At 44.9% G+C, this 7169-nt stretch overlaps 1 non-coding gene across 1 annotated transcript; it reads left to right on the forward strand.

Moving 5' to 3' along the window:
- Window positions 1–1337: 1337 nt before the first annotated feature.
- TRNAL-AAG (transfer RNA leucine (anticodon AAG)) lies at window positions 1338–1419 on the forward strand. Its single transcript has one exon. It is a non-coding gene; the product is annotated as a tRNA-Leu (tRNA).
- The last annotated feature ends 5750 nt before the right edge of the window (window positions 1420–7169 follow it).

The raw sequence follows: 7169 nt of genomic DNA on the forward strand, positions 1-7169 counted from the left end.
CCCATGGCGGAGCTGCCTATTAGGTACCCATGGTAGAGCTGCCAATACATGTGTTAGTGAAACAACGGGACCCGTTGTTTCATGGGACCCGGTATATGGGTCCCATATATGGTATAATTGTCGAAATTTCTGAAGGTTTGACGGACGTTGGTCGGGTTGTCGTATGTTTCTGACAGTGAGCTGCTAATGTATGGCCTTGAAGATCTAGCCTAATGTCTGCTCTCAGGTCTTTATCGTCTTCGGATACAAGACTTCCATATCCTCTTTATCTTATACTACTTGTCTTCTTATCCTCTTTCCAGTCCTCGTAACTTGCAATTGGCTGTGTTATATACCAGCAGCCTGACTTTCTGACGCATGAAGAATTACATTTTGCCTATCGCTCTCTGTTGCTTTATTTTTGTCATATTATTGTATTATTCTTCGTTGTTGTTCAAGCAGGATTTTCCATCGCTAAATACATTGAGCACAATGGAGACAATGTTTAGCTGTTCTTAGTGTTCAAGAGTCTACCTCGCAGAAGCTGTGGGACGAGTGTGTGATCACTGTGTTTGTCTCTGTGTGCCTTCAAGCTTGGCTCCTCGTCCCCACCTCTTAGCTTTCAGCTATTTGGAATAACTATGCCTCTCGACATTCATGAATTTCGTTGTAAAAAGCATTTATCTACCCTTAAAGATTTTGGCTTGATGAGCACTCTGTTACGTTCACCTTTAGTTAATCCCATTTCCTAACCACTCATCATATATATGATACTCATTTCATCATCATACTCACTTCAGTCATCATTTGGTCATCATAATATTATTATCAGTCCCACGTCACCAAAATGGTTTTAACACTGATACCCAGCGCACACACTTTCCCTTTGCCTTACAAAGACAGAGCAGTGATGGGCTGTTTTATGTGATGATCGATTTATGTCTCCCTCTTCTCTTGTAGAGCCGCTCTCGACACTTTTCTCACCACCTTTTAGCAAAGTGTCTTAACTCTTAGGCTGCGGACTAACTTGGAGGAGCTTCTTCCATAGTGTAAAATGTTTCAGAAAAATTAAAAAGAAATTCGTTCTTATGAATTTAAATTGAAAATTATTGAGTTCTTGAACATAATTACGTAATTCTACGCACTTTTTTTGGGGCACGGGAGAAGGGAGAACAAATACTTAAGGGGGATTTAATTCATGGGAGCCCGTTCTCTTTTTTAGTCTCGTTCATATTATAAGAAAGTGTAGGAAACACGTGGCAAAAACTTGGGTAAAAACTAATAACTTTAACACACCTGAAATGAAAGTGACGATGTTTCTGCTCGTCCTGGACCTTCGTCAGACCCTTCGTCAAGTAGGTAGCGTGGCCGAGCGGTCTAAGGCGCTGGTTTAAGGCACCAGTCTCTTCGGAGGCGTGGGTTCGAATCCCACCGCTGCCAGGTGTTCTTTTGGGGCCTAACACCTGAGTGAACAGCGCTTCGGATTCGTAGTCCTGAGTTTCCAGGTTCGATTTCCAGTGGAAGCGGAAACAAATGGGCTGAGTTTCTTTCACGCTGATGCACCTGTTCACCTAGTAGTAAGTAGGTACCTGGGAGTTAGACAGCTGCTACGGGCTGCTTCCTCGGGGGTGTAACAAAAAGGAGGCCTGGTCGAGGACCGGGCCGCGGGGACCCTAAGCCCCGAAATCGTCTCAAGATAATCTCAAGATAAGCCCACCTCTCTCCTCTCTCTCCAAACTTCCCTACACATCAAACTAAACAGTAATCCAACGACAGCAGCTGCATTAGTAGCACATTCCACAGCCGTTACAATGATTAAGAAAGCCGTTGAGGAATGGGACTCACTAGTGAACATTCTGCACCTACATCCGCCACCAAGAAGATGTTATTAAAACACGACTAAAACAGAAGCGAAAAAGAAACAGGGAAAAAGGAGGAAACCCCACCTCCATATAAAACGTTGACCCAAATATCAGAGTAACAAGGTTATCGGGAATAACCGAACTCAATTACGGGCTCACCATAGCCCATGCTACTTGGAACTTTTAGTTCCGAGTAACTGAATCTAAAACAACAACAACAACAAGAACGAAACAAGTGAGGTCAATCTTGGTAAGTTATAGATCATTTAGAACTGAAATTATGTCTAAAATGGTTGGTTAGCTCTAATTGTCCTCCATGATGAGTCTTAGAGCAGTTTTCCTGCAAAATAAGTGTTTTGCCATCATTTCCATTCAGTTATGCACTTATAGCTCTATAGCTCTATGGAAACTTGTAGGTTGTTGCTCTTGTGATGGTGTGCTGGGCGACTACATCAAGTGCTGCTGTTGTCTCTGTGAGTGGGACAGTCGTGTGAGAAGTGCTCTCTGTGTAATTGGAGACTGGCCACTCCGCCCATCATTGGAGCCTAGGAGAAAAACGTTTAGCATCCTCCACTTGTTGAATCAAGAAACATGACAAACAGAACCTTTCATCTCAGGAGACAACTTCTGTAAAATTGATGTTCGGTGTCTCCCTAACCTTCCCTCCCGCCTTACAACAGCTTCCTTCTTCTTAGTTGCTCAGTAACGGCTTGATAAGAGACCGACTGTAACGCAGTCCAGTGTGTCGGTGAGGTTAGTAGGAGACTGTGTAGTACCAGCAGCAGCAGGCAGTAGGAGACTGTGTAGTACCAGCAGCAGCAGTCAGTAGGAGACTGTGTAGTACCAGCAGCAGCAGTCAGTAGGAGAGTGTGTAGTACCAGCAGCAGCAGTCAGTAGGACACTGTGTAGTACCAGCAGCAGCAGTCAGTAGGAGACTGTGTAGTACCAGCAGCAGGCAGTAGGAGACTGTGTAGTACCAGCAGCAGCAGGCAGTAGGAGACTGTGTAGTACCAGCAGCAGCAGGCAGTAGGAGACTGTGTAGTACCAGCAGCAGCAGGCAGTAGGAGACTGTGTAGTACCAGCAGGAGCAGGCAGTAGGAGACTGTGTAGTACCAGCGTCAGCAGCCAGTAGGAGACTGTGTAGTACCAGCAGCAGCAGGCAGTAGGAGACTGTGTAGTACCAGCAGGAGCAGGCAGTAGGAGACTGTGTAGTACCAGCAGCAGCAGGCAGTAGGAGACTGTGTAGTACCAGCAGGAGCAGGCAGTAGGAGACTGTGTAGTACCAGCAGCAGCAAGCAGTAGGAGACTGTGTTGTACCAGCAGCAGCAGGCTGCTGCTGGTACTTGTCGTTTGTCCTTGTCGTTTGTAGTGAGTCTGTTTGCCCCTATCCTAAATAACATTAACTGTTTCTTTACTGTTGTTTTTCTCCTGATGTGGCTGTGAATTTTTGCCTTGCTTCCGATATCGTTTTCGTATTGCCCTTATGCCTCTCTTCTCAACCTGACATATTCATTCCTGGCACTCTGGTACTTTTTTCTGCTCTCAAGTGTCCTGTTATTTTTTTAGTTTCTCCACACCTTTTTACTTTGCTGCTTAGCTAGCCTACATCTCTGACTAAATCATGGGTTTCTCATCAACATTTCGTTGTTTTCCTTTTGGACTGGGACAAACTTATCTGCTACCTATTTAAACTTCTGCATGATGTAGTCCATCATGTCTTGGGCCACCTTTCCCCTGAGCTCTGTTTCCCAGGTTAAATCTGTTAAGAATTTCCTTATCTCCCCATAGTTCCCCTTTCGAAATACTAGCCTTTTGTTTTCAGTTCCCCTCCTCGAGTTCATTAACCCTTATTCAACCAGATAGTCAAACGTCAGTACACTGTGGTCGCTCATTCCAATTGGGGCCTTGAAACCGATTTCGCTTATGTCGGAGTCGTTCAGAGTGAAGATTAGGTAGAGTCTCGCTGGTTCATCATTTCCTCTCATTCTTATGGGTTCCCTGACGTTCTGGCTTAAAAAGTTTCTTGTCGCCACCTCCAATAGTTTAGCTCTCCAAGTATCCACACCTCCATGCGGTTCCTTGTTCTCCCAGTCTATCCTTCCAGGATTGATGTCTCCCATGATGAGAAGATGGGATCTATTTCTACAGGCAGCAGAGGTGTGTGAAGTGTGTATTCACCTAGTTGTATTTACCTAATTGTGCCTGCGGGGGATGAGCTCTGCTCTTTGGTCCCGCCTCTCAATTGTCAGTCAACTGGTGTACAGATTCCTGAGCCTGCTGATCACTATCATATATACATTTGAAACTGTGAATGGAGTCAGCCTCCACCACATCACTGCCTAATGCATTCCACCTTTTAACTACTCTGACACTGAAAAAGTTCTTTCTAACTTCCCTGTGGCTCATTCGGGTGCTAAGTTTCCACTGTGTCCCCTTGTTCGCGTACCACCAGTGTTAAACAGTTAATATTTATCTACCCTGTATTCCCATGAGAATTTTGTAGGTAATGATCATGTCTCCCCTTACATTTCTGTCTTCCTGTGTCGTGAAGTCCACTTCACGCAGTCTTTCTTCGTAACTCATGCCTCTTAGTTCTGGGACTAGTCTAGTGGCATACCTCTGAACTTTTTCCAGCTTCGTCCTGTGCTTGACGAGGTACGGGCTCCATGCCTGAGCCGCATACTCCAAAATTGGTCTTAAATATATGGTATACAAAGTTCTGAATGATTCCTTACACTAAATGAAGGTGCGCTTGTGTGCGCGTGCACCTAGATGTACTCACCTAAATGGGCTTGCATGGACGAGCTTGGCTCATACCTCTATCCACTCTCGTTTAACCGTTCAAACTTAATCCCAATTTTTGGTACGAATGAAATTCTCTCTTAACATTTATGTGGGCCCTGTGTGCCTATAGTTCACACGTTAGCCACCTGAGTCAACGGTCTTCACTGTTGAAGAATACTTCCTTGTGTACATCGTCAGTCCCCTTTGTCTTCCTTGTAGTTCAGGTCCCTTGCATTAAGAACTGTTTTTTCATATCTTTTGGAGCTTTTCTTGTTAAATGTTTTTAATTTTTCATTTTTGGCGAAGGTTCCATGGAGCTGCCTATTAGGTTCCCATTGCAGAGCTGTCTATTAGGCTCCCATGGCAGAGCTGCCTATTAGGTTCCCATGGCAGAGGTGCCTATTAGGCTCCCATTTAGAGCTGCCTATTAGGCTCCCATGGCAGAGCTGCCTATTAGGTTCCCATGGCAGAGGTGCCTATTAGGTTCCCATGTCAGAGGTGCCTATTAGGTTCCCATTGCAGAGCTGCCTATTAAGTTCCCATGGCAGAGCTGTCTATTAGGCTCCCATGGCAGAGCTGTCTATTAGGCTCCCATGGCAGAGATGTCTATTAGGTTCCCATGTCAGAGGTGCCTATTAGGCTCCCATGGCAGAGCTGTCTATTAGGTTCCCATTGCGGAGCTGCCTATTAGGTTCCCATGGCAGAGCTGCCAATACATGTGTTAGTGAAAAAACGGGACCCGTTGTTTCATGGGACCCGGTATATGGGTCCCATATATGGTATACTTGTCGAAATTTCTGAAGGTTTGACGGACGTTGGTCGGGTTGTCGTATGTTTCTGACAGTGAGCTGCTAATGTATGGCCTTGAAGATCTAGCCTAATGTCTGCTCTCAGGTCTTTATCGTCTTCGGATTCAAGACTTCCATATCCTCTTTATCTTATGCTACTTCTCTTCTTATCCTCTTTCCAGTCCCCGTAACATGCAATTGGCTGTGATAAATACCAGCAGCCTGACTTTCTGACGCGCGAAGAATTACATTTTGCCCCATCACTCTCTGATGCTTTATTTCTGTCATCTTATTGTATTATTCTTCGTTGTTGGTCAAGCAGGATTTTCCATCGCTAAATACATTGAGCACAATGGAGACAATGTTTAGCTGTTCTTAGTGTTCAAGAGTCTACCTCGCAGAAGTTGTGGGACCAGTGTGTGATCACTGTGTTTGTCTCTGTGTGCCTTCAAGCTTGGCTCCTCGTCCCCACCTCTTAGCTTTCAGCTATTTGGAATAACTATGCCTCTCGACATTCCTGAATTTCGTTGTAAAAAGCATATATCTACCCTAAAGATTTTGGCTTGAGGAGCACTCTGTTACCTTCACCCATAGTTAACCCCACATGCTAACCACTCATCATCTATATGATACTCATTTCATCATCATACTCACTTCAGTCATCATTTGGTCATCATAATTTTATTATCAATCCCACGTCACCAAAATGTTTTCAACACTGATACCCAGCGCAAACACTTTTCCCTTTGCCTTACAAAGACCGAGCAGTGATGGGCTGTTTTATGTGATGATCGATTCATGTCTCCCTCTTCTCTTGTAGAGCCGCTCTCGACACTGTTCTCACAACCTTTTATCAAAGTGTCTTAACTCTTAGGCGGCGGACCAACTTGGAGGAGCTTCTTCCACAGTGTAAAATGTTTCAGAAAAAATTAAAAAGAAATTCGTTCGTATGAATTTAAATTGAAAATTATTGAGTTCTTGAACATAATTACGTAATTCTACGCACTTTTTTTTGGCCACGGGAGAATGGAGAACAAACACTTAAGGGGGATTTAATTCATGGGAGCCCGTTCTGTCTTTTAGTCTCGTTCATATTATAAGAAAGTGTAGGAAACACGTGGCAAAAACTTGGGTAAAAACTAATAACTTTAACACACCTGAAATGAAAGTGACGATGTTTCTGCTGGTCCTGAAACTTCGTCAGACCCTTCGTCAAGTAGGTAGCGTTGCCGAGCGGTCTAAGGCGCTGGTTTAAGGCACCAGTTTCTTCGGAGGCATGGGATCGAATCCCACCGCTGCCAGGTGTTTTTTTTGGGCCTAACACCTGAGTGAACAGCGCTTCGGATTCGTAGTCCTGAGTTTCCAGGTTCGATTTCCAGTGGAAGCGGAAACAAATGGGCTGAGTTTCTTTCACGCTGATGCACCTGTTCACCTAGTAGTAAGTAGGTACCTGGGAGTTAGACAGCTGCTACGGGCTGCTTCCTCGGGGGTGTGTAACAAAAAGGAGGCCTGGTCGAGGACCGGGCCGCGGGGACCCTAAGCCCCGAAATCGTCTCAAGATAACCTCAAGATAAGCCCACCTCTCTCCTCTCTCTCCAAACTTCCCTACACATCAAACTAAACAGTAATCCAACGACAGCAGCTGCATTAGTAGCACATTCCACAGCCGTTACAATGATTAGGAAAGCCGTTGAGGAATGGGACTCACTAGTGAACATTCTGCACCTACATCCGCCACCAAGATGATGTTATTAAA

This window comes from Procambarus clarkii, chromosome 64 (genome assembly GCF_040958095.1).
Source record: "Procambarus clarkii isolate CNS0578487 chromosome 64, FALCON_Pclarkii_2.0, whole genome shotgun sequence".
NCBI classification, from domain to species: Eukaryota; Metazoa; Arthropoda; class Malacostraca; order Decapoda; family Cambaridae; genus Procambarus; species Procambarus clarkii.